The sequence below is a fragment of the Tyto alba genome, unplaced genomic scaffold (genome assembly GCF_018691265.1).
Source record: "Tyto alba isolate M040663 unplaced genomic scaffold, T.alba_DEE_v4.0 Super-Scaffold_48, whole genome shotgun sequence".
Classification (NCBI taxonomy): domain Eukaryota; kingdom Metazoa; phylum Chordata; class Aves; order Strigiformes; family Tytonidae; genus Tyto; species Tyto alba.
The window spans coordinates 24,574,459-24,601,713 of NW_024881324.1; the positions used below are offsets into that span (position 1 = coordinate 24,574,459).

Below are 27,255 nucleotides of genomic sequence, written 5' to 3' on the forward strand. Positions count from 1 at the left end.
GGCCTAATTCGGTTTATATGATGGTTCCCCTGGTGACCTGGGGACACGTTGTGCTAAGGCTTTTGGTTGTGGCAACCACCACTAGCGTTGTACTCTGTGCCCTTCGTACGACATTACGCTTCTAAGCCGTTGTGGTCTATGTGGAAATGATTCCAGATGCTTGGCTGAAAGGTGCAGCTCTTTCCTCCAGGACAGCTGTGTCACGGTGGTTGTCATTTATTTTCTCTCCTCCATTGTCATGTACCCAGTAACAAGCCTTAGTTAGCTGACAGCCGTGATCTGACTGCACAGAAATGCTGGAGCAAGGAAAATTGATTCGTACCTCTGCTGTTGTCAAAGGATACTCCTGTTAAGCTAGGTGTAACATAATAAATTACAGCAGTAGCTATTTCTAGGTGGAGCTACCTTTAGGTATAAACTCCACAGTCTGAGCAGCTTGCATGGAAGGTGCTGTTGTTTTTTTCCATTATAGTTTGTATTTCAGCTGCTGGTGCAGGTGGATCAATTTTGGCTCCTGATTTTTTTTTTTTTTTTTTTGCTGTGTCACTGCACTGCTCTCTGTTTTTCAGACATCGTGCCAAACTGATAATTAATACAGTGTCAAAGGAGAGCAGTAAGAATTACCAACAAGGGAGACTAAAACAAGGTACGGTTTGTGAATACTGTCAGCGAAGGAAAGAAATTCACTTTTTCTTCCACTTCAATCTAGCAAGTCTCCTGGGTGAATTATTCATGCCCTTTCCCCTCCAGGCTGTATTAGAAAAGGTGCAGCAACAGCACAGCCATGCCTGAGAGTCGCTTTCTTCCTGTAGCCTTTCACACAGACTCCAAGGGATGGCTTCTTAGGGATGACCCTTTTTTTAGTACTGTGGCCTCCTTTCATGCAGCTCACAGAATAACCACTGTAATAAGGATAGCTCCATTTCTGCTGTTACTGGTGTGTACAGTATTCCCTCCTTTTGCTTTTTATTTTCCCCCCTCAGAAGGACAGGAAAGGATAAAGACCAGCTGGGAAGACTCTCATCATTTCGTGTCATTTTTCTAATTGGCCCTTAGGATTCTTCCAGGAGTCTCTACGGGGCTGAGCCTAATCAAAGGCTGGAGATGCCGTAGGGAAGCAGTGCATTCATTCAGAGAGCGTGCTTTCCTCCTGCCACTGCTGGTACTTCCTTTAAAGTCCTTTTAAGTATCCTTTTAAGTTCCTTTCAAGTATTATTGCTCTTTTAACCTCCCAGTTTTCCCGCTACTAGCAAGCAGCAAAGGAATAGGAAGTCTCAGCAGTCTCTTCAGAAATTACAATACCAAGGGAGAAAGACTGAGAAGTAACAGGACTTGCAAAGAATATCCTTCTTCAGCCCAAGGATGAAACAAGTGCCTGTTCAGCTTTAGAAGCAAACACCAAAATAACAAGCCAAGTCACCAGCAGGTGCCACATATTTAGATTCAATCCGTATCTTTTGAAGCATACGTGTCCAGTGTAACGCCAGTGGTGCATTATAGTTGGGTCATTTTGTATGACTTTAATTAGATATTTTTGAACAGTCAGTCAGTGGTAGGAAACAGCAATAAGGAGAGAAAGTTATCTTCTTTTGAACAAAGTACAGCAAGAATAGGGTTTAGGAATGGCCCATAGACATAAAGACAATAATCCTATGTGGACATTAATAGTAGTCCCTTAATAGGTATTTGTATGTAATAAGCCAGTATTGGTCAGCATAGTGAACATCTCTTAATGAAAATCAGCACAGGTGGTCTTACAGAACAACCAGAAAGGGGCTGAGAAATCATGTATGTCCGTCTGGGCCCACTACTGTAACTTGGTGAGACTTTTTAAAATTGTGGTATGAAGAGGAGACATTTAATGGCAACTTTTAAAAATATTTATTTAAGACAAAAATTGCTGAAATGGAGCTTTATACTCCTACAAAACCAAGCTGGGTCAATTCTCAGCATGCACTGAAAGTAAAATATGGTGGAGCTGTCAGTCAAGGAGCACAATCTCTTTAAAAGCAGACACCACTTACCAAACTTCAGCAGGAAAGACCTCCTAAGCAAGAAGGTACTCGGTTTGGTGAAGAACCACCCAGAGATGATTCTCATGTCAGTGCTGTCATGAATTCAGCCAGAAGTATGTCCTTTCTTTAAAAATAAAGTAAAAGCTTTAGTTTTTCTAACTAAAAAAAAAAAAAAAAAAAAAAAAGAAAGCTATAAATCACTTCAGTTCCTTTCAGTAGTAGAGGCTGGGTGTCCATTCCCTGATCTAGTCTCTTCTCTACAAGCAATTTTCCTACTTTGGTTTCCATCCCACTTGTTTTATTTGTACTTTGTAACTTGGCAGGGGCAAGGTATAGGAGCAGAAGACTTTTTAATAGCAGTCCTCTCTAACCTCCCACTTTTGTAGTATTCTCTGTTTTCTGAATTTAAGAGGACTAATGACAACTTCGAAACAAAGGAGGTGGCAGCATGCGCTACAGCTCTTTGCAGAAAATCCGTGTTGGTTTTGCAACAAAATAAATGTGTGTGCTTAAGTAATCTTTACCTAGAGGCTGTCATCTTTTTGTCATTAGGATCCTTATGAAATGACTTGCTGACATTATTTATTTATTAAATTGTTATTTCACTTTCTCTGAAAGTCTGCAGCCCATGGGAAGGATGTGACATAAGTCTTTCTTCTTCCAGAGCTTTCATCTTCCCAGGACAGTCGCAAGCTCTTCTGCAATAGGAGCCAAGTTTCCTTTGGCAACAGCAGCAATTCAGTTCCATATTTTCCCCATAGTTCACTGCATCAGAAATTTGCATTCTGGTACTTAATTTCTTTCTCCCTGCCTAGAACGTCTCTCCCATCTCCGCTAGCCATTTTTGTTAGTAAGATGCTCTGGTGTTTAGTTAGTGCCAGTTCCCTGGCTTGTACTGTTAGCTTGCTGCAGGAGCCCTGTTTAAGGTGTCAGCTGGCATAGGATGCTGTTTTTATGCCGCTGAAAGACAGGTTTGGTGTTACTACAGTTACAGTTTTAAGCATGAGAATTCCCAAAAGAAATTCTGACTTTATTCTTATATAGTCCTGCTGTGCCTTTTCACAATGAATATGCGCTGTATGCTTTCATACTTTTTCTAGATAAATTTAAATCAGCAAAGCCCCATATGCTTCCAATGCGACAAAGTTGTTGACAATATTTTTCTTTTTTTATCAAAAAAAGGCCCAAGCCCAAGTTTTGGCAGGCACAGCAAGAAAGTTTTTTCAATTACTGTTTGGGGGCATCCTGCCATCTTTCTCAGTGTACGCTGCTTTCCTGTTTATGCCCTTCGCTCCCCCAGAACCCACAGAGGGGAGAAAAGGCTACAACTAATTTCAAACCAGCCTATGGAGAAAGGTGGGAGATTGAAAGTGGTTTTGTGGTAAATACACACGTCCTGTTTAAAAATAAATTAATTTCTCTCAGCAATGCCTTTTCAGCTCGCTGAGCTTCCAGAGAGCGTTAAGGGCTATGACCAGTTGGCATTGCTGCTGCGGTATCGTAGCAACTCCAGCAAATCAAGACGGAGCCCTCCAACAATGAATCATTCATTTAGAAACCATATCTCCTCTTTCCCTTACTTGTGAAAGATTTATTCCTTTCAGAAGGAAAATTTATATCCACCATACAGATGCGGGCTGCACAATAGCTCATGGAGCACGCACAATAGCTTTGGAGGGATTGCTCAGGGCATTGCCTTCTGCCAAGGCAGTAGGTTTAAAGAAGTCTGAAAAAGGCAGCAGTGGTAGCTATTTGGATAGCTGCCACTTCTCAAAGCTGCTCCCCTTCAACCTCGGCATTTTACCATCTCTGTCTCACTGAAGGGAATTAACATCACATCATTATATCCTTCGGTTTGTCTTCTTCCCTCGGGTACTGGATACCTCTCTCCACGGTGGCGAGGCATCCCCTTGCCTGGGTGACATACAACATCTTCCTTGAGGGGATGCCTTTCATTCGTGATTGACAGGAGTCACCTCCAGAGCCTGAGGACTTGTGTCCCTTTTCTGATCACCTTGTCAAAGCCCCCTTCCCTAGGCAGGGATCCCAGCTGACTGGCTCCCCTACCCTCTAATTCCAAGCTATTGGCCCCGTTATTCCAGCATCGGAGCAGCCAGGTAACAACGTGCTCACCCGGACGACGGCTGAAATTTTTTCACATATCCCACAGCTCACTCAGGGATGGGGATTGAGTGGTTATCCCTCGTTCTGCCTCTTCCTCCTGTTTGTGACGGCCCTGCCGTCACTGCTGAAAAAGTCATAATCAGGGTTGAACCTACGAATACTTTAAATATAGCAGTTGGAAGGGACTTCTGAGGCACATGAAACTATTCAGATACATCTGTGGTTATAGGATCATCACCACTACAAATCCAAATTTCAGTCAGTACATTTCAGCCCTCAGTTTATTTTTTCTGCTTTCCATCATCAGAAAAGGCTGGGAACAGTAATTTCAGTTATCACGATGTCTTCATTAAAAGTAAATATGTGCAGTGGTGCTAAGCAGTGTTCAGATATAGAGGAGGTGCTCGCTATCCTGACAGGTCTGGTCCTTGAGGAGTAAGGAGACTAGAAGAAAACACTGCAGTATTTCTAAATAAGGCTGTGGTCTGGGTTCCAGTTCCTTAGATTTACATGGCGGATGTGCATTATTTTCTGTTCATCCTGAAAAAAGTTACTAGCTTTCTAGGGAATTGCTTGTATCCTCACTCTTCTTTGGCAAATAAGTGAGAGAGGTTTGAGAGGTTAACCTCTAAAGAAAGGTCTGTAAAGGTATGACTGTTCACTAGGGAAGGAGGCAAACCACCTCATTTTCCATGTCAGATCTGCTCAAATTGTTCAGCTGAGTTTCAGCCTTAGTTAAACAAAACTTCAGAGCAGTGGTTTAAGCCCCACTGTTTGGTTTGGCTCCCAGATTAGGACTTTGAAAGTGTTGTTAGAATGCATAATTCCGTTTGTGAGTTTTTACTTAAATGTGGATGGATTTTTTTTTTTTTTCTAATTAATATCGTCCTTTGTCTCTTGGCTATTAGTACATTACAGTGCCACCTCTGAACAGAAGTCAAGCAACGCTGAACTTCTTTAGCCAAATGGGGAAGCAATTACTTTCCGTAGAACCCGTGTGACTGCTTAGATCGTTATATTGTCTTCACTTAGAAGAAGTGAATACTCTCTTCTCTCTATCAGATATCTTTTAAAACTATTTAGGCTTTATGTCTCTGGGGAGTAGAATGGTAGGTTTTCATTCATCCTCTGCCAAATCGGCTGTATCAAAATTTCAGGTCTGGCATTTGAAGTCATGCCTGCCCTCGTGCCCGTGAAAAACTGAAGACACTTTCATAGGCTAAATGAAATCTTAGTCTTGATGACCTTTTCCTTGTTATAGGAGGTTGTTTTTTTGGACTATGGCCTCTGGCCTTCAAGTGTAGTATCAGATTTTTCCACTCGTGTGCTGTGAGTACTTAGTCATCAGGAAGTACACTGCCAGACAAATCGTAGCTCTGCCTTTCCTGTTGTCACTTTTTAGTACCATTCTTTGAACTATTCATGTGCTGATGAGTTTTTCAGCAATGAATGCAGGAGAATAAAGTTCATGATTCTCCAATGAACTGCTCACCACTCATCATACTTCTTCAAAGGATTGAAAAAATGGAGGAGATGCACTCAGTTTTTAATTACTCAACAGATGTCCAAGTTTGCTCCTCTTTCCTCCAGACATTTACAGGATGTTTATCCTCACTTCAGCAGTCACTGCTCTCTCAGACATGCAGAGGAACACCACTCCCAGAGGGGCAAGGTGAATAAACTTTGGTTCATTGACTGGCCTGTGGTAGGAAGAAGAGAAAACTGTAAGAAACCTTTCCATCTAGGTCCATTTGGCAGGAAAGAAAAAGGAAAAAAAATACAGGAGTTGCTATCTTCAGGAATTCAAGCCTTCTGCCCTGGAGTATATTAAATTTAGAAAACATATTAACGTACCGCAAAACCCACAGGACAGTTTTCAATTGACTCCACCTAGATTTTGGTGGCAAAACATCCTGGCCACATAAACCAATGGAGCATTTTGTGTGGAAAGGTTGGCTTCGTCAGTTATTACTCACACGTCAAAACAGAAAGATTTATTTCATTTTCCATTTCAGTTCTCCTCCATCTTATAACCTCAGGAGGAGAGCTTTCTTCTTTTCAGTTTATCCAGATGCAAATACCTATAGAAAGTAGAAGGCAGTGAAGAATCCTCCCTGAAGCTTCCTCCTGCTGTGTTCTTCGCACAGAAGCTCGTTGGAAGGGATTTCTGAATTCAGGGAGGACGTTTGGCATTCATCTCTGAAGCCTCTGCAGCTGCTTCAGAAAAGAAATGCAGCCACTCTTCTGATTGGGCATTTTGACTAAGTTTGTCCCAGTATATAAGTTTTCTAAAAGTAATACTTCAGAGCAGGTAAATGTGTTGGAAGGGACTGTGGTTTAAGGTGGGCAGGCTCTGCCACCCTTGAAGATCAAAAAGTGTCATGCAAATGAAAGTCAAGCAAAACCGAATCATGAAAAAAAAAAAAAAAGTGAGGTGGGGATGGTGCTAAGGAAAAGAAGTATTCCTTTCCAGTGGACTGAGGTACCATACTAACCAAGATCCTTTTAGTTCCTAGCCTAAAGAATTATTCTGAGCAAGCCTCAAATACCTAGATGGTGTAGGAGTTCTTGCGCCTTTCCCTATCTTGTACCCACTTAAAGTCTTTCTGAGATTTAAGCAGGGGAAGAAAGACACAGATCATGTCACACTTACTAAAATAAACTTCAGAGCCTGCACCCTTCCAAGCCTGAGCACCTTACTGAATGCAGAGTCCTCACGATATTTCACTTCTGAAAAATACAACAAAAAGTCCTTATTCAAATTTCTCATCATCTTGGCTTGCAGTGCACATACACTTATCTCCATTAGATCTTTTAATATATATTCATCTGTTCTGTTTGCACAGGTAATCAAGGAAAAACAGTGAAGCTGATAAAATATTGGTTTAACTGATGCTAAAGGAGGTGACTTGGGCCAAGGCTAATAAAAGCTGAGGCCAGCAGGATTAAAGAAAAAAGGAGGTGACACCTGCAAGTGTAACAGTATTGCATGGTGCTGGCAGGCTGGTGCGACATGAGCACAGTGTACAGGGAGAGAGGAGCCAGGTGCTGTGGTGGTTGAGAGCACAGGAGAGCAGAGGTGATGTGGTTGTGACTCATCCTTCCCTTACAGGTTTCTTTTGAAAGACTGTAAATTTGCTCTGTTACCTGTTGAAGTGAAAGAGGAAATGGGGAGGCAAAGGAAGAGGAAGCTGTAACCACAGTGTGGGGTGACAGGCAGAAAAAAGCAAAACTATCAAAAAAAAAAAAACCCTCGAGCAACCTCCCCTGCATAACAGCGCTGGTGCACACACGTACCGGGCTCTGGGCAGCACTGAAACGTGCTGCCTTAGTGGCTGGCCCAGCTGTTTTTTGGTTTTTTTTTTTGTTAGGAAACAGCTGGAGAAGGAGGGGAAAACACACTGAGACAGGATCTGGAGCACCTAAACCAGGGCCCTCTGTTGAAGTTATCCTTGGGAGCCTCCTCTGCAAGAGGAGGCACGGCCCCCTCGGTTGAGAGCTGGCTTTTGGGGGGGTCTTTTCTCATCCTTGTGCTGCATGTTATACTGAAAGAAGGGGTGAAGTGGAACAAGAGATCCAAGCAACTTTAGTACGTTTCCCTACCGTCCAGTGCAGAAGTTATATATTGCTGAGAGGGATTATGCCACATATCTTTTTGCCCTTGTTACCTCTGGAGAAAAAACAGTTTTTTGTTTCAGTGGTTAGAGAGCTGCCTTCTAAACTACAGCCAAAATGTATCCTAGTCCTGTTTATACCCATTTGTTCTAATGCCAGCAATGTCTTCTGAATTAAATGGCTCTTCTTCCCTGTTTTTTCCATCATGGTTATGTTGAAACAGAGCAGCCTCTCAGCCTTCCCTTTGCTATGGAAAACAAGCTCTTCTGGTTTCCTCTCAGTTGATCAGGTTTCCCTGTACCCCTGGATCAGCTTATAACCTTCCACTGAACTGGGGATACTTGAAAGCCTCCTTGATCTGGTGCAGAGTTATTCCTGCTGTCGTCTTAACAAGGCCTTAAAACAGCAAAAATATTTCTCGGTCTCTACCAGAAATGCCTCACCAGACTCATTCCCCAATTGAATTTGCCTTTTTCCATGGCTGCATCGCACTGCCGGTCAGTCATTTGGCAAACTGTTAGTACACCCAGTCTAACTGATGCGTTCCTGGCTCGTGGCAGAAATTCTTGTTATTAGTCCCCAGTATTTGGCTTGGCATTTTCTACTTTTTTTCATGCCATTTTTATTACACAACACTCAAAGTCATCTGTGCCAGTGGTGCTTACTAGATTTGCATCCTTAGCATATCTAATCTGGCTATTCACAGTCTTTGTGATGTGGTGAATAAAAATTAATGAAAATGCTAAAGAATATCAGCTTGATCTTCAGGAGCCCCACCAGTAAATTCCTTTGAGGCCGGTGCATCTCCTTTCAGCATTACTGATTGCATTTCTCTTTGAGCCAGCCCCGTAAGTCTTTCAGAGGTACTCTTCTAATCCATGTAATTATTCAGTCTGATGAATCCTCTCCTATGTGATACCATATCAGATGCTGTTACCTAATCAGATTGTACAAACACCAGCATGACAAATTAATTAAACGCCCTGCAATTTCATGCACTGGTTCTTTCAAAGGTTTGCAGTATAGACTGTCTAGCTGTTGTTGTCTGGACCCTGCATTAAGCTTACTGTGTATAACTTCCATCCTCAGCTTTGCCTGTGTTCAACATCGCTGTATTTGCTGAAAATACAGTGGTGAGATATTATTTTTATTTTGGGACGAAGTTGATTATAGTTTGAGCCATTTCAAGTAATAACAAGAGGAGAACGTTGTTCTTCGTTGGATGTTTTCTGAAGCGTTCATCATTACTTTTTCTCTCTTGTAAGCACCGCTTGAAGATTTACTCCCATTTTTTTTTTTTTTTTTTTTGTTTTCACTGCTGCAATACGCAGGCTTGGTTGTTTACTTGATGTGGGCAAAGTATGTAACTTGGTCAGAATGCACTGGAGTACCCGTGCCAGCAGTACTCCCACAGACCTGTGCAAAGGCGTCTGCAGCAGACTGGGATTTTTTGTGAGCTGAAACCAGCAGTCCTGCTTCCCACTGACTTGGTAACATTCCACCATGAGATCCACTGTTGCCTCGAAAATAAAATGCACATGTACAGCCAAACAGGCTTGTCGAAAGAGCATTTGCAATAGGCGTGCAGGTTTGTTTCCCCCAGTTGACTTCATGGTCTCTCTCATTACTGCTGTTGGTAGAGATGCCAAGGTAGAGATGTCTGCTGCAGTGGAAAAGGGAAAGATACTGACTCCCTGCCAAAGCCATACCTTGCAAGTATTTCTTGAAGTCTTCAAGTCTTTTCCTCTGTAAGCCTAATAAACCTTTTTCTCAGAGCAACTTCCAAACCAGTCCTCTCCTTCTGTTCCGCCTGTACCATTGCAGGCACGACTGCCCCTGTGTTTCTGTATGGTTTGCTGCCTCCCTGCTAGCAACAAATTGCTTTCCTATGCACGCTTCCAGGTGGGCAGGCAAGCTCGATAAACGTGCTGAATTCATGTTGCTGAGCATCCCAAAGAACTCTCTGACTTGTTACCAAATCAATAAACTTTAGTGTCCAAAAATGTTCTTAAAGTTTTGAAGCATAAAGACTTAGACTATATGTACAGCTTCAAGATGGAATATTCATTCTTGCACTGACCTGGATTTTGCTTTCCTCTTTTAATATCTGTTTATTCCTAATATATTTATTTCCTGATGGGAAATCACAATGTTCCATGGCATGACACAGTGCTGGCACTGAAATAACTAACAAATGTATGATATTGTTAACATCAGGTCCTCTAAGAGCAGAAAAAGAAAAGACTTCTGGTTAAAGGCAAATTATTGAAATGCCCTTTAGCACCAATATGATTAAGGTATTTTTGTCTAGGTCCACTGTAGGCTTGTTTTGCGTTTTATTGATTTGCTGTGGGCAGACAACTCAGCCTGGAATCAGAAAGCTGGAAAGCCCCTTGGCGACAGCTTCCAGAGTCACGGCTCACCAGCCTCTGCGCAGCCCCCCGCCGTAGCTGTGGCACCTTGGCTTGCTTCACACGGCATGCAGTCACACAGTACGAAGCCTTTCTGAGTTTGTGGCTGCTTTAAGCCACTTCAGTTCTTCCAGTCTCCAGAGAAGAACGGTAATCCTAATCTGAACCGGTATTTTAAAAATGAAATCAATACAGAAATGGCATTTATACAATTCTTTCATCACAGCACAATGTAAACTGTGAAATACTCCAAATAAACATTGCTCGGAAATGTAAACTTGCCTGGAAGATTATGGCACCTTTGTGAACAGCCTTCAAATATCCAACATAGGAACTCAGGGCAGAAAGCAAAGTCTATTACTGAACCAAAACTTCAAGACTGTTTCATGTAACAGCTGGAAGAGAAACATGCCCAAATCAAATAAAACAAGGCATGTGTCTTGTCATGATCACAGGTAGCAGGGTTGAGAGTCAATAGCACCCTTTAAAAGAGATTACCTTTGGAATATGAAAAGAAATATTAAATTCAACAAAGCCAAGTTTAGCATCACCATTTCATGTAGGACGGTACCGTTCCTTCTTTCCATTGCTGATATAATTTAGTCTACTTAAGTTTGTGAGGCTGGACAAGATGAGAGGAGGAGGTTTCAACACTCATTACATACTTCCATGTCTTCTGGTAAGACACCTGGGGAAGCAAAAGCACTCAAAGCTATTCCTCAAGAAAAAAACACTTTTTGAGTTTCACTGAGTTCAGAGGCTACTGGATCAGGTCCTACCACTTGCATAAAATAGCACTTTAAGTACATTTACTTACCATTCACGAAACGTGAGTTTGAAAAAAGAAGCGTCTGTTTCAGGTTATTATCATACTGCTGGTTGGAGCTGCAGCTCAAGAAGTCCTTGTGGCTATTATAAATTTCTAACTGAAATATACAATGGCCTCCTTCAAAGGCCTTCACATTTTTTTTTTTTTCCCCTTTGCTTCTTACGTTATAACCCTTGTTTCCTTCCCAGGGATGCTTCTCACGGCATGGCTGGATACTTAGTCCAGGCCCCCCCTGCCTCGTCCAGAAGACTTTCTGCCCATCAGCTGGCACCTGCCCCTGTGCGGGCTGCAAGGGCGGGCAGGCAGCCAGGATGGTCCTGGCTGAGTGACCGTCCTATTGCCTCCCACTCCCGAGAAATTAATGCTGGCTGCAGTGGGTCAGCAGCCCGGGGTGTACCTTCCTGCACCCGCGGCTTCGCTGCCGGTTCGAAGGAGAGGCAGTCTCTCCACCGGGTCTGGTAGGAGGGGTCCTGTGCCACTGAAGTGGCTCGGGCAGGGCTGCCACCTGGTTTGGGGGCTGGTGTTTGCACGGCGCGTCTCATGACACAAGCGTGGAGAGCGCGGCACTTCATCCCGACACAGCCGCCTGGGGCTTAGCAGAAAACGCTGGGTTTCACCGTCGCTGACAGTACATCCGTTAGTGCTGTAGGTCTTTCTCCAGGAGTCCGAGAGCAGAGGGGGAACGCAGTTGTGCTAGGCCAAACTGGGGCTCAAGAGCTGATCCCCAAATCGGAGGTCGGATAATACCAGGACTGAAAGAGGTTTGAACTATTCATCTCTGTCCTGTGCGGGTTTCAAGATAAGCCGGCAAGAGAGCTTCAGAGTAGAATTGCCTTTTAATTTTACAGTGCCTATAATTCAAGGCTCTCCCGTTATAAATCCCCCCAGTTTCAGGGACAAAATGCTTAATCCACTAGCTACCACTGTGACAAACATCTGCGTCCTCAAAGGCATCTTTATTATAAGGAATCAAGATAGTCTCCTGGAGGAAAGACATCACAAAAGCTATGTAGTAAAAAGAAATACCTTATTTTCCTTAAAGCCTTTTGATCAACAGCAGCAGCTTTGTTGCTGGATGCAAAAAAAAATGTATGGTATTTGAATACGTAATTGAGTGAGCCTGTCTTTTGTTCAGAGTGAAATAAGTCATATAGCTAAAAAAAATAAATTCTTCACCCAGATTTTAACCGTATTTGTTTAAGAGATTGTTAACTGAGTTGCAGAATTATTGCAGCTCGGTTCCTACTATAAAATGAGGTTTTGGCACTCTTGCCTGGAGTTGACACGTCGGTCACACTGGTAGCTTAAATTTGCAGTCACAGCAACAGTTTTCCTCCACTATAACCTCAACAAAGGATTTTCTCCAATATCAAACACTAAGATGAAGTTGAAACGTAAAGTCAGGTCTTCCAAAAAGAGAACACAGAAGTAGTAAGGGAGTTGCCTTCTAGATAATGAAATATGCATGAAGAGTTACATTTCCTCTACTTCTAAGTTTATGAAAATACAGTCCTTTTCTTGTGTTTATGGCAATTTGCTCTCACCCCGTGGCAGGGCAGGAGGCAATTTGCAGTGCTTTTAAAGCTACGTGTGCTGAGACCCGAGGGGTGAGAACGGCTGGAGCCCACCAGGCTGGAGCAAGAGCTGCCGGGCTGCAGCCGAGGACGGCGGGGCTGGGAGGTCAAGAAGGTCTCGAGGGTCTGAGCGTGGGCAGCGGTGAGAAGAAGTTGTCTTCTGTAACACCACCCATCACTCCTTAATGAAGTGCACGATGACCTAAAGAAAGCTGAATTTGTTGCTGTTGAGATCAACCCGCAAGGGACAGACCCATTGGGGTTTGCGTGTTACCCACCGGCAACAGGCGTAGACGTATATTTTCCTGGGGATTGGGCTCCAGAGCTCACTGGGGGTTGAGCCCTGCCCTATGCTGTCCTCATGGTAAAGTAACCAATTTCAGGAAATTCACTGCCTGCAGCAAATTTGGGGTGACCCAAGGGAAAGGCTTTTTTTTTGGGTCATCTAACTTTCAGGTTAGACTATTCAAGAGAGGTGTCATGACATCTGCTTTGCTCTTATCCCAGTCATATTTTCTACTCTTTGGGACAAAGAGTTTCGCATAGTTTAGAAAAGATACATGCTGTGCAGCATTGCTGAAGTCTTTAAATACCTGGAGTAGGGAACTATGCTTTTACAGTTCTGCTAAGCTGGTTTTGAATGTCTGTCTCTTTAGGATCACCACTTTTGAATGGCAGTGCTTTGGAGGACCATCCCTCAATACTCCTGCAGCTCTTAGACTGCAGTTCCTAAGCTAGAGCACTTATTGCATTCCAGCAGAATATAACCTGGTTTTAGTTGCAGTTATAAATTTTCCTTCGAGACCTGTGACTAGTATGAACAAGTTTCTTATTTTAGCATGCTTAGAACAAACATATTAGATTATCAGCAGGAACATGACCAGAGGGAGTAGCTATTAAAGCCATCATGTGGCATTACCTCAAAGAAATTTTCACTTTCTTTGCAAGCATACCTTCCAGTTTTTGTTCTAAGACATCATCCAGCATTGACTGCTTCAAAATACTTCAGATGTTTGCTCCCAATACCACTCTACAAGATCTGTCCCTAGACTTTATTCCCCTGATGACCAGCACAGATTAATTTGTTCCTGACCTGCACTTGGAGGCTCAGTAGTCTTTGTGCCTTCCTGGCACTTATTATCCAGAAGCGTTCCACAGTAACTGTGGATATCCTCTTTTCAGTTTTTCCACCATGCAAGTGAAAAAAACAGAATTCTGTCAGGACTGCTGTGTGCTGTTGGCTTCATGAATGCATCTTCAGTGTTTGTATTCTAGTCTTACTGCCCCTACAAGAGCTTCAGCATTATTACCCCGAGACGGTATGCCCGTTGCAGTCCAAGCTGGTGGCCTCAGCATCATCACATTTCAGAAGCTGTTTCGGGAGCGCCTAATGCTTTTGCCAGCCTGCCCTGAAAGCCTGAGCAAATACAGCCCAGCAGTCTCTAAGGGCTAGGATTTCACCAGTGCAGAAGCTGGAGTCCGTGGGAGCGTGATGATGAGCAGAGCATCCACTGCTTTCTATCGGTCCATCTCACCATGCTTTAAAAAGGAAGTATCCACTGTGGATATTATTTTTGGTAGAAAAACAGTGCTTCTAAGTGGACAGATGAATGAGTATAAAATATATGTGCAAGAAGGGTTTTAAACCCTCTTGTTAAGCCCCAAGGATGAAGCCCTTATAGTTTCTCGTGCTACACTTTTCTGAGAACCTGCAAATACAACATAAGATGTTTACATCCACAGTTTCAGAAAGCGAAGCTGAGCTGAAACGTGTCCTTTGTTTCCTGTTTTATGGCTGAGCCTCACCAGAGTAGTCAGTACAATCAGGCAGAACGCAGGCGGTTTGGGTAGACTGTCACAGAAAAATACCATGTTTATGGTCTTGTGTGCCCCCCCCTTGCAAGTTTTCAAGTTTTGTTAAAGCAAAATGCAGCTAGTTGCAGAGGCCATCAACTCGTCCATAGTAATGTTGGTCCCTTTATTACCTGTGCATCCAGGACTTTGCAAATGAGAGTAATTTTTTCTTCAGTTTTTCTCAGCCTTGTACCTTGTATTTTGTCCTCTCGCACTGAAGATTTCAGCAAAGAATAAATTGTAGTCTGTTGTTCTTGTAGACAGAGAAATGTAGTGAAGGCTTCGCTAGTAAGACCAGCTTATAGGCCATGCTATGCTATCAAAGCAAGACAGCTCAGTTTTTCAATCCCCCCAACAGCAGTAGTGTGACACTGAGCTCTACTCTCTCCCCTAAGAATCTTGTCAGGATGCCCATCCAAAGCCAATTTTGTATTTCATATTAAAGCAGCTCCGAGATAAATTTTAGCTGTGCTGGATTAATGTTTTGCGTCCTGCATACTTCCCTGCACAACAGCAAGAGGACAAAAAAAATTACAGGTATGGAGAAGATAGAAAAGAGATTGCATCTCCTCTGACTTTGTGGAAATAGGGTATTAAATGACTCAGAAAGCAGAACAAGCCTGGTCTGAGAGTGAGGGGACTGTGACGGAAGGCTGTTCTCTCAGTGAAACCTCTGCACAATGTAGAGTACTACTGTGAAAGAATGGAAGATAGTCTATCTTCATTGCATTTCTTATCACTTTTGAAATCCAGGAGTAAGGGAACCCATTATTTAAAACCAGTGACTCAAACAGAGAACATACTAGGCAAATGTACTTGTTGCACTGTGATATCTCAGCATTAGTTTCACTTAAGCTTCTGTGAATCCCTCAGTGTCTTTACTGAACTTAACAAGTCAGGGTCTTGTGCTTCTATAAAACAAGTTAAAATGAGCTAATAAGTTTTAACTATGCAATTCAAGTCGAGGAGTTAGAGGGAGTGGGTTAGCAGGAAAATGTTCATTGTTATTGGAAGAATCACTTTTAATAAGGAGGGATCAGGTCATAAGGAATGCAAGAATGAGAAAGGATGTCAGTAAAGATAGTTTTAAGCTTGGAGTTAAGTTTGGTGTAGTCACGAGGCTAAGAGAGCATTGAGCTTATATATCAAGTGTCTCGTGATGGCGGGTGCTCTGTTGCTGAAGGGTGTCTGTAGAGATGCTGTTAGACAGCAGAACCCACTGAAGAATTACTGCAGCACCATTTACAGTTCCTCAATCCGTGGGGGAACCCATCCACTGTGTGTCAGATCACCTCTTCAGCTGGAAGAGAGCTACAATTTTTTTTTTATTTGGATTTTGTGACCCCAGGGTAGACACCTCTGTAATTAAACTAAGCATCAAATTATACCACATATTTGTCACAACCAATCATTGACTCACAAAGTCACTTGTGACTGCACTTCTGGTTAAGGCTCATACCTGCCAGACACAGAAATAAAAGTTACAAGGCTTGCTACAACTCCATGGGTGCTTCCAAGTCTCTTCTTCCCTGAGGAGAAGGCTGCCTAGGTACTGCTTAAGGAGTTCTGAGTAGAAGCATTAGCCAAGGATTTGGTGAAGGTGTAACAGGATTAATTATTGCCAGGCATTTAGAGGCTACTCGAGCGGACCCCTGGCTCTAGAATTTGTATGTCCCAGTGTATTCAGAAGGAGTGTTTTTTGTCTCCCTCCGTAACTAATGTATTCCCAAGGGGTACAGAGGGAAAGCTCGAAGCATTGCTATATTTTCCAGTTCTCCCCTTTATTGTCGAATCCAGTAAGGACAGACCATATCTAACCTGATTGCATTTCAGATTAATTGGAATTTTTACCTGTATTTCCATTATCATAGACAGTCATTTAATAGAATAGCAGCAATTGGGCTCCCCCCTGCCACAAGATCACATAAGCAACAGCCATCAGGTTCTCCTGTGGCCTCCTGCTCTTTGAGGTCAGAGGGTCTTTTTGATCTTGCTTGTATAGAAATGTTACTGTGCTTACCCTTGTGAGAGATAGGGGGTTTCAAAAAGAGTGCCTGATGTCAAGAGAAACTTCTTAGTTGTCTGTGCTCTGTACGCTCACTGCCTGGAAAAACCCATGTGCAATAATTTCACTGTGAGTTGACTTGTTGACATCATGTCACTGGATCCAAAGAGAACCAGTTGAGCTATTTTTAAAAGGAAATGTTAGCCAGTCTTGTCAACACCACCTGCAAGAAACAGCAGAGAAGTTCAAGGTTCTGAAAACTTAGGCTGAGGGCATAAAAGATTAGACTGAGAAAAAAAAAAAAAATTGCTTTGGACAAAGTGTACCCATTCTCCTTTCTGACTTCTTCCACCCCAATGTCTTTACCACCCACTTCCCATTTATTTTAAACAGATACATTAGGTAAAATTCTAGAGGCAGAATTACTGGTTCAGTGATGCCATGGCTTTCTACAGGTATTGGAGTGTTGGAAAGTGCTGTAATAACTGGAAGTGCTTCAAAGCATGTTTTGCAATAAATTCACCAGCCTTAGAGAAGGAAATCACTGTCACTGTCCACAGTTTGTTGCCAATTCAACTGAGTAACTTTAATCTCATCCTAATAAAGCTGGTAGAAAGAATAAGAACGGAAGGGAAAGAAAAACAGGTACAAATGAAAGGTTTTCTTACCAACGTTATGGACTTTGCTTACGACGGGAGTTTCCAGCAGTGGAAACACCAAGTTTGTATTTAGGCTGGTATTTGTTGCTTCTAAGCAATTAAGACATGAGCTAATCTGGCAGCTCTAGGCTTGCAGTCGCAGGCACTCACACTTAACAAACTCTGCTTTGTGTAGCCCAAACTGTGCTTTGCCTAGCCGGCAGCGTGCTGGAGAGAACAGCTGCTTACTGACGGACCTTAACCAGCCGTGCGCCCCGCTCCTGCCACAACAGCTGATGGAAATCACAGACCGCAAATGTTGTCTGCTCTGCTGGAGTCGGGCAAAGCCCTAGAACTTAAGTAACAAGTCCCTACTGGGCAGCGTGGGGAGGTAGATGCTTCAAGAGTAAGCTAATGGACAGCAGATAATTGCATGGTGCACTGAGTACATAGAAAGGTAGGGCTGTGCTGCATCTTCAGGGACAGCTGTGCAAGCTCCTGTTTCTCAAATCAGGCACCGAAGCCTTATTTGGTGGTAATTTTTTGAAATTATAGTAGCTTTGATGTGTATTTTATAAATTGTTTGGGTTTTTTTTTTTTTTTTTTTTGACATAGTGCAGTACTGAGGAGGATGAAAGACCAAACTGCAGTTATGTGCCTTTCTTCTTCCTAAACCCAGCCATATGACAAGTCAAGAATTTTGTGCGTTTGCTCAGCAGGCTCCTCACCTCTCCTGTCTGCACTGAGAGAGGGAGAACATTTACTCAGGCTGAATGAACAAAACCTGCAGACACTTGCTTCAGTTTGCTTTAGCCTTTCATCATGTGCAAGTAATGTTCATTAAATGACAGAGACTCAGTCGCTTTACGTATTTTGCCTAGCAGACACATGTTGACACTTCCAGGGAGCTCTGAAGGACGAGGGGAGCTCCACTGGCAACAGAGGGGTTGCAGTTTGCAAGCTACACTTACATTGGTCTGCTGCTGTCTCCTGATGAATTTGAACTCCACTGTGGGAAGGAGGGAAGGAGCAAGAGGCAGACAACAAAAGGTAGCTCCCCCTAATTCTGACATTTCCAACTTTTGAGTGACTAACTTGCACTTTAGTTACGTCTGAAAGTGATTGAAGGAAAAAGTCTATTTTTGCGCGGTGTCTTCCCTTACAGCCCCCTTATCTGAAACCATTTTGGTCCCATCCTGCACATGGTCACCGAGGCTGAACTTCACCATCTTCTGCAATCAAAACAGCTTGGACATCTACCGCTGAACTAAGTGTCTCAAGGATTTATTTCCCAAAGGGATCGGCTGCTCACTTAAGAGAAGGTTCCCCTCTCAGGACATGCATCTTGGGAGGCTCCCACTTCTTTGTTACACCAAACCCCAAAATACCTGTTTGCATGACCATACTCCAGCAAAGTAAGCCACCTCTACCAGCTGACTACCAGTTCTGGCTGTGACAAAATTAATAACCCGAAATGATAGCAGTGGTAGAGTAATCTCTAGAGCAGCCATGAAGTTGTAGGATAGCGTGTGCAATGATAGTAAAATATTTTGCTGCAGTATTGACAGCCTTGAATTTGATCGTTGACTCTCGCAGAGTTTGCTGAGTATAATTATTACATCCCCTAAATTCCACATGGGTAGGGACCTGAGAGGAAACGCCAGTTATTTGTCTTCCAAGTAGGAGGACATGGGATCTTCATCACTAACGAAGAGGGGAAACTGTACAGAAATAAGAGAACTGAAGCAATAAAAGTAAATTTTGCAGCTCTGGCCTCGAGGGTCCTTTGCACAAGAGCTTAGATAGGAGAATAAACCACCTCACAATTCCTGAGAGAAGAAAATCTGCAACTTCAGTCCATGGAAAGAGAAATACTTTCCCTTTTGCTCTGAATGCTATGGGTAGTTTTTCCTTGTCTCCTGGTACCTTGAGGACTTGGACCTATACAGTTTCTGTTGCGTGGTGCTGGACCTTCACTGCTCTGAGCTTAATGCCGAGGAGCACGCCCGGCACAGCTGAAGTGCAGACAAGATTTCTGTGCAGTTAAAGTAGTTTAACAAGTTCTACTGAACCTGTGCAACTCATACTTCACGGATGCTTGGCCAAGTTTTGGTCTGTTCTAAAGGCACTTCTGATAGCCTCTGCCAAATTTCAGAAGTTTTCACCAAATACTGCATGCATCAAGATTTTTTTAAGATGAAAAGTTTAAGGAAATGGTTAAAAAATCTACAAAGTCAGGGAGAAACCTCATTAATTTCCCCTATTCTTGCAACTGACAGAAGTGTTTTTGCAGATGCATAAAAGTATTGGCTTGGATTTTTTTTTTTTTCCAATTTGGATCCTTGCCTAGACTGATTTTTTTAAGGGGAAAATCTTGTAATTGGGAGTGTCAGGTGACCTTATGTGAAAAAATACCACTTAAGAGAACTACTTATAATACGTGAAAAAATGAGAAGGCAGAAGCCTAGCTTCATAGTCAATGCATGAACTTAGAAATACAAAAGAAACAAATACATCTATATTACTGAAAAATACTGTTCTACTGTAAGTTATATATATGAAAAAGCCAATAACAGCAGAACAGGAAGGGTGAAAATTGGAAGGCAAGTGAAGCTAAATGATTTCTTGCCATTAAGTGAAAATACACACGAGTTATTGTCAAGAACAAGATCTTTGGTGAAAGTGAGAAGTGGTACAGAGCAGGTCTTTGGAGCAGCAAGGAGAAGTGGTACGGAGCGATGAAGCAAAAGATCCTTCAGGAAAAGAAGGGGAAATGTGGGAAAAAAATCAGGCCAGCGCTATCAGCGTGGCCTTTGCTGGCGGGAGAATGTGTTATGATGTGCAAGGGAGATGCCTGCGGTGGCTCTTCAGATGCCTATTCTAGTTAGGCATTAAGGTTCAGGCTGAGGATGGCATTTCAGGGCAGTTGCCCAGGAAAGGTGTGGGATCTCCTCCACAACATCTCCCAGACCTTCAGGCCAGGGCAGTGCTCTCAGCTGGCCCCCAAGGGCCCCTTCCGACCCCCAACCCTGCCTGTCTGTGTGCTTTGGAGCCTAGTGAGAAGGTGTCGTCACGGAGAAAGCGACAATCTCCCTTTCAGGAGGAGAAAGCCACAAGGAGTGTTTCGTCAGAGTCTGAGTTAACGCTAATAAAAAGGCAACATGCCAGAGATGGGGGAGACTGACAGGTATGGGACCTGTGTGGATTAGATTTGCTGTGCGCATACAAGCAAGTCGTGGAACAGGCCTTGCAGAAATTTAATTTATAAACATGAGAAATGTGATTTTATGAAATATGCAACTGATAGTAAATCAGCTTACTTTGGGGGTATAATGTGAGGAAGAGAGCAGAGCCTGTTTCTGGGAGAAATTAAAAACAAAGAGCGCTGCTGCAGATACTGTATCACTTGTGATTAAGGAAAATACTCTTTGTGTGTAGATACATGCGATATACATTTGTATCCTCTGCAGTGTTTTCTAGCACTCAAAAGTAATCAAAATCGAATTTGGTGGAGAAATGATAGCTATTCTACCAGACGGAGCTGACCTTCTAGTTTTACATGTCTCAATTCATGTCTCAATTTTATTTGTCTATACTCACAGACTTAGAAAAGAGAAATAGCTTTTGAGAGAAAATGAGTCTCTGGTCTCCACGTGAAGAAGATCTGAAGAGAAACAAGCTCATCCTGGAGTTTGCCATACTTCTGTAACGTAATCACAGATGTTTCTCACCTTTGTGGATGAGCTCCAGGGAAACCTGAATGACAAGCTTGCGTACTGCTTTGAGAGCAAAGCATTCACCTTAAACACATTTTGGACAATCGATCAGCATCAGCCAGAGGATACCAGGAAAGTCATAATGCGGGGGAATATCTCTGACATGTTGATTTTCCTTCTGTCCCGTGCCCCTACTGAAAAAGGCCGGGAAAAGTTAACGGTTACGGTCTCATCTCAGGGGACGGGTTTCTCCACCGCCGTCAGTGGAAACGGCAGCGTGTTAGGGCTCCTTCATACAGGTGTCAGCCGTCCCTGTTCCACAGACACTACCTGGGGAGCATGTCCTCGAGGGCTTCCCACCGTCATGGCTTGTAGTTCTCTTGGCTCCGGGATCAGTGTTCTCCACAACCCACGGGGAGGCAACCATCTGCAGCAAGTGATTCACCCCTCCAGGATTGCTCCCTGTCATAAATAATCCTGGCACGCCGTCAAATGTAGTTTTAAATGAGGCATGTTTTGGCTTCACTGAGGCTGGTTTCTTTCCCGTGATCCTGCACCATTACCTTCTGCAGTCTCCTGGGGTTTTTTGTATTCTTCTCTGCCTTCTTGTGCCGGTAATTGTTCACGAATCTACACACAGGCAGTAGGTGCCCTAGGGTAGTGTGCTGCAGCTACTCTTCCAGCTCCCTGACACGTCATCCTCTGCCTCAGTTCTTTCAGAGGGAAGGATTTCCCGTTTTTACTGCCTTCACTGTTGCCACTGCTGCTCTAGTTATTCTTACAGCTTCTGGCTGTGCCTGTTAAAAAGTGCTGTTTCCTGATGTATCCCAGGTCAAGTGAAAGCTGTCAGCACTCTTTGGATGTAGAGTCTTTATTTAAACTTATTCCAGGATGCATTTTCATACAGCCTTGATAGTGGATAGTGTCAACAACTAAAACTGAGATCCTGATCATGGTCACAGAGTAATAGGCATTTCAGTTAAGAGTAGGAATCTTGCAAAAATGTTAGTTCTTGCTTTTCATTGCTGCTCAGGAAGATGAACGGGGGGAAGATTGCTACTGATTGCATTCTAGTTTTCATGGCTTAGTTTTTGTTTCACAGGCTACATGGGCTTTCTTCTAGGCCGTGTTCTCGTTACTTAAGCAGGCAGAGTAAATCTGATTGAAATTTTGGTACACTAACTTTTTTTTTAAGACAAAACTGTGACACCTACCCTGCATTGGCAGTTTCTTTTGAATTCCAAAGCAGCGAGAGACAGAAGAACTTCGGCTCTCGTTTTCAGGGCAGTCCTGATGCTTTTCCAGGGATGGTCTCTCCAGAGACAGACCACGTACCGCAGGGTGCCTAGGTGTCCCTCTATCAGGACGAGCATCTCTTCTTCCTTCAGACCAGGGTTTGGGGCTGCAGGCTCTTGCTAGGGACTGGGATTATTTCAGTGGGTTCAACCGGTGTCATCACTTGCAGCACTGTGGATAAGGGGTGCCAAGCCGTTCTCTTACGGCCAGCTTTAGTAAGGGAGCAGGGAGGAAGTGAAGTATTTTAATAGTGGGCTAATAGGAATTGACCTCAGATGTCATTTCAGTCATCTGACACATGATCTACAACAGATGCTGGCCCAAAATTAGAGATACCGAGTTAGGGTAAAAGCATTGCGAAACAAACCAAGGCAAACCCCAAACCAAAATCAAAACAAAACAAAAAGGCCCAAACCAATGAACACTCCCCAGTCATCACTTTCAAGCTACAAGGTCAGACTCCCTCTACCCCTTCAGGGCTGTCACTTTGTACGCTACGTGTGTCTGGCTTCTTGAACCACAATAAATGTGCACGTGCTATTTTCACCCCCATTTTCTCCCGCCTCCGTGTCGGTGTCCGTGGAAGTCTTAGAGAGACCTGTGTCAGCGAGTTCCCCCAAGTTGCCTACCGGCGGCTCCTGCCTTTACGAGAAACCGAGCCCGAAGCAGGGATGCAGATGCGATAACGCTCAGGTAGCACCGACACAGGGGTCCGATTCTGCCGCGGCTGCGGAGCTTGGGATCTGCCGGGTGTCCTCCTGGCAGTGCCGTCCCCGCCGCGGTGACGGGGGGGAGGCGGGACACCCAGAGCCAGCAGGTGCATTTGATACTGAAGATTTCGGCGTGACAGGATTTAGTAAATGAAAACTCAGCCAACAGGCATCAGGAGAGGGATTGTTTGACGCAGGAGAAAGACTGTCCCCGATGTCAGATTGCGCTTTAACCGGATACTTTGGCTCTCTTCCATTTTCCTAGGGGAGGGCAGGCAGGAAGAAAGGTGTAGGGGGAGGGAGCGTGTTACAAATGTTTGCTCAACCGAACGTACATTTGGCCAAGTTACTGCTAAACTGAGAAGGTTTTTGTTGTCACCCTTCGGCAGATAACTAAGCTAGCTAGAACGGGCTTGAAAACATCTCAGGCAGAATCCCAGCTTCGAGCAAGCTGTAGGAACAGGCCAGCTTCCACCAGGTCACAGCCTGCTTTTCCAGGATAACCAAAATGGACGACTGACAAGAATTGCATTTCTTGCATTTTACTTGTTCTTATTTGAAACACGTCCACTGGTCAGGTATCAGCTGCATTGACAATAGTTAATTTCAAATGAAGTAGAAAATTTGCCCTTCCAGGTAGATACAGACTATTGAAATTCTATGCAGTACGTAGGTAATAAAACATTTTTAAAAGCAGAAGAAAACCTATACAATAGATGTGGCTTTCTCGGTGGATTTTTTTTATGCTGTTATGTGTCTAATCCAGTACAAAATAAAACATCAGTCATCCAGTAGTCTCTGAGAGGGGAGGATCATGTAAGAAATGGTCAAACTCTGTAGAACCAGCTTAAGAGACAAACTTTGAATTTTTGGCAACAGAGGTGTGTAGCTGCAGACTGGAACCGAATCTTTTCTGCCAACATTAGTGAATAGTGCTGAGAGCTCATGCAAAATAGGACAAGCTAGACCCTTGACATTTTTCTCACAATTGTTGCTTTTTAAATTGCTGCCTTTGCTTGCAGAAGTTTGTTGGATTCATCCATTATGCATGTCCTAGAAATTTGATAGAGGTCTCATATGTTCCTTCTAGAAGGATAAAGCCAGATGTAGTACCCTCTTGTAAAGGTGTGGTTACTGGCTTGAAATGTCATTAAGTGTATTATATGGTATTCCTCTGACTTGAAACTTTTGAATGGGAATTTAAAAATGCTAGTCCTCTTTGATTTTAGTGAACGTTAGAGACAGCACACAATTATTCATAAAAAAAAGGCTCACAGAGTTGTTACCAGGTCCTCTAGTAAAGATTTCATCTTTTCTGGTGCGAACATAATGTGTTGAAGAAGGCATTGCAGAGAGACCTTGGTGCCTGCCTTTTTGAGAAGGGTTTTAGGAATATGACTTACTTCAACTAACCTGTTCATCTGCCTACCAGATTGTGCTCAGCCTGGAAGTATTCTGTGCTTTTTTCTGTTATTTCTGAAAGAAAGGTCAGCAATATCAGTGCCTTTGTTTTAATCCTGCTTGATGAATAGCTATTTACTGTGATGTTTTCACCTACTACAGTATTCGGTTAGCTGTTCATTAAAAACTCAGGAGAAGGTGCCATCACTAATAGGCTTTCTTCCAGCATCTGCATTTCCTAGTTCTCCCTTCAAGTTTGGTGTGAATAAGCCAGCTGAAAGTAGGATAACATCTGAAATACGTATGATAAAGCTAGCTTCTTGTATTAAATATTTCCATCATCATTATTATTAATAATAAATATATATACACACTATATTAATTAATAATTATTAATAATATTAATAATAATATCTACTTCCGTGTGATTTAATTGACAAGCTACACAAATCTTTGTGGAGATATGCTCTGTCGTGTGTGAAACAAACATGGAATACAGATACTACTGATGAAGTTTTGTTATTGATTTTCATTCACACAAAAAGTATATGAAATAGAGTCAGATAAAAAAGTGGAGACCTTGTCCTGGTTTGTATTTTTCTTCCTTTATGAGAAATGCAATTTGAAATCTAACAGGAAATTAGACTGGAAGATTACCAACTGCATGGCTGGCTTGCCATGAAAGATCAAGTGCCTGTGTCTTTCATATTGCACCCCAAAGCAGCTTTATCAAGTATCTGGGATTTCATGTGGATTTAAGGATATCAAGTATGACATCAGCAGCTTCAGCAGCAAAAAAATATTCTAAGGTACATGGGGTAGAAAAGTTACCCGAGTTCTCATATAGTGTTCGGAAGTTGAGGATAAAGAACCTTTTGGATTGTCAAAGTGAAAAGGAAAAAGAAAGCTACAGAAGCTAAACCGTCCGTGCACAGCCTTGCTGACTGTTCATTTCCTAAGGATCTTTCCAAAGAAGCATTTAGGAGGAATGCTTTTTCAGGGCTAGCCTCTGGAGTGCTTCATCATGTCAGCTACCCATTGCACAGGAGGGTAAATTAATGACAGCATACGTCTTACAAAAGCCCCTTTTGGATTTGCCAGTTACCTTACCTGGTACATAGTGTGTCTCTGGGGAAGATTACTCAGAAGTACCTACTAGGCTGTCATTTGTTCATACAAAAGAGATCAGAGTTCAGCCTGTAAAACCGGAGAGGTAGGGAAAGAGGAGTGCTCAAGTCTTTCTGTCTGTCCTACTTAGACGGAAAACTTAGTTACCCCAGGGCCAAAGTCACACGGAGCTAGTTTCACTGGCTTGAGGACTGCGCTTGGCAAAGATCTGTCTCTCTGCAGAGGGATCATAGTACTGTGCCTCTTGACAGAATGTGATTTCTTAAGGCCACATTTATCCCAGGGACCTTGTCAGGAGTCCTCCACAGACTCTGGTATTCCGTAGTTGTCCAAATCAGGAAGAACCTGTGCTTGTGAAACTGTGCTGGAAATCATTCAGCTGTTTACATGTGATGAGAAGCTTTTAAACCAGACTACCTGAAATTGGTTAGCTGTTTCTCTTTAAATTGAAGCTGTCAGAAAGATTTCACTGGTGACAAAAGAAAAGAGTGGGGATAAGCCATGACCAAGGAACCCTCTATATGGCATAATATAAGGCTATTTGCCTATTACTGGCAACAGCAACAGGGAGATTCAGCAGCTTTAGAAAGTTTAAATGAAAAGTTTATAACTGTGTGTAGACCTGAATATCTATTACAGCATCATCACAGGCGTCATCACAAAAGGCAGCTAAACTTGACTATTCATTTCAGAGGCCACAATCTTTTCCTCAGTTTGTTTGAATATATTTTTATGCACCCACAAGTTTTGGCATCTGCAGATTAATATAATTTGGGCTCTTACCGATTCAATAGATGGAATTACCTATACACCAGAAAAGGTTGCATATAGAAGCTGCAGGTGTTCCATATCTAACGCATAGTATGTTCAAGAAGGGACAAACTGGAGCAAGATAGGTGAAAACATTTGGAGCCTCAGGTGTTCAGGTCAGAGCATATCGCAAGAGAGAGATTTGGCAGATATCAGGATGGAAAAGTTGGTACTTTTTACAGCCTTTTGCTCTATTGACAGTGCGGCTGTAGTTTCGAAAATTAAGCACATCTTCCAGAAAGAGTGGAAAAGAACAGTAGGGAAAGTGCTTGTTTCTGCTATGGGGATGCTGTGTCTTTTGAAGTCAGTGGGAGTTGCTTGCCTACGTGGTCTTTGAAAGGGAAAAGAAAAAGTCAAAAGTCTGCAACTAAAAGACTGTGTTTACATTTGAAGTGGAAGGACTTCACCGTGATTACATCCTCTGCCTGGTTTGTTCATTCAGAAAAAGCCGAATTAGAACTGCTGGTGTAAGTGGATAGACTGAGATTTGGAGCGAGGGTTGGCGAGATGTTCCTGGTTGGCCTCATTGCCGTGGCCCTGTCAGAACACATCCCATAGGAACTAAATACTTGTGAAAATAAGTCACATTTCATCCTTCGTGCTTTTTGAATCGAATCTTACTTTGACAGTTTTCTGGGTGTACCAGATGATTGATGCTGTCACACTGCAGATAAAATTTATCATTCTGTCACTTCTATTCAATAGTTTAGCAGCATTTTGGTGCAAGCTAGAATCTGAAGCAATGTTATACATTTTTTCTGTGATTCACCTTGGTTATAAAAACAATCCATCCAATTCTCAGTGATTCATTGGCAGACATTTCCTAAATATGGACATAGAATGAATGAATAGGTTAGTTGAACCTGAATATGTCTTGAAATACACGTGCTGTATTTCTTTTTTAATATGCTACAAGGAGATATAAATGAATATAGGATCAGAACCTTGTGAAATACATGAAAGGAGAACAGTTATGTTTAGTCACAGGCATAATTGGCCTAGTTTCATAATAAACATCGTAGGATAATACCAGCTTTTCACAACAACTACATGGGATGTGGTGAAAAGCTCATTACACTGAAAAAAAAAAAGTTTGAGCTCCTGAAATTTCAGCATATAATAATGTCAG

At 42.8% G+C, this 27,255-nt stretch overlaps 1 protein-coding gene across 1 annotated transcript in view; it reads left to right on the top strand.

The window, feature by feature from the left end:
* Nucleotides 1-27,255, top strand: part of ANKH (ANKH inorganic pyrophosphate transport regulator) — a 104,527-nt gene that overhangs the window by 31,692 nt on the left and 45,580 nt on the right. The gene's annotated exons all lie outside the window — the stretch shown is intronic.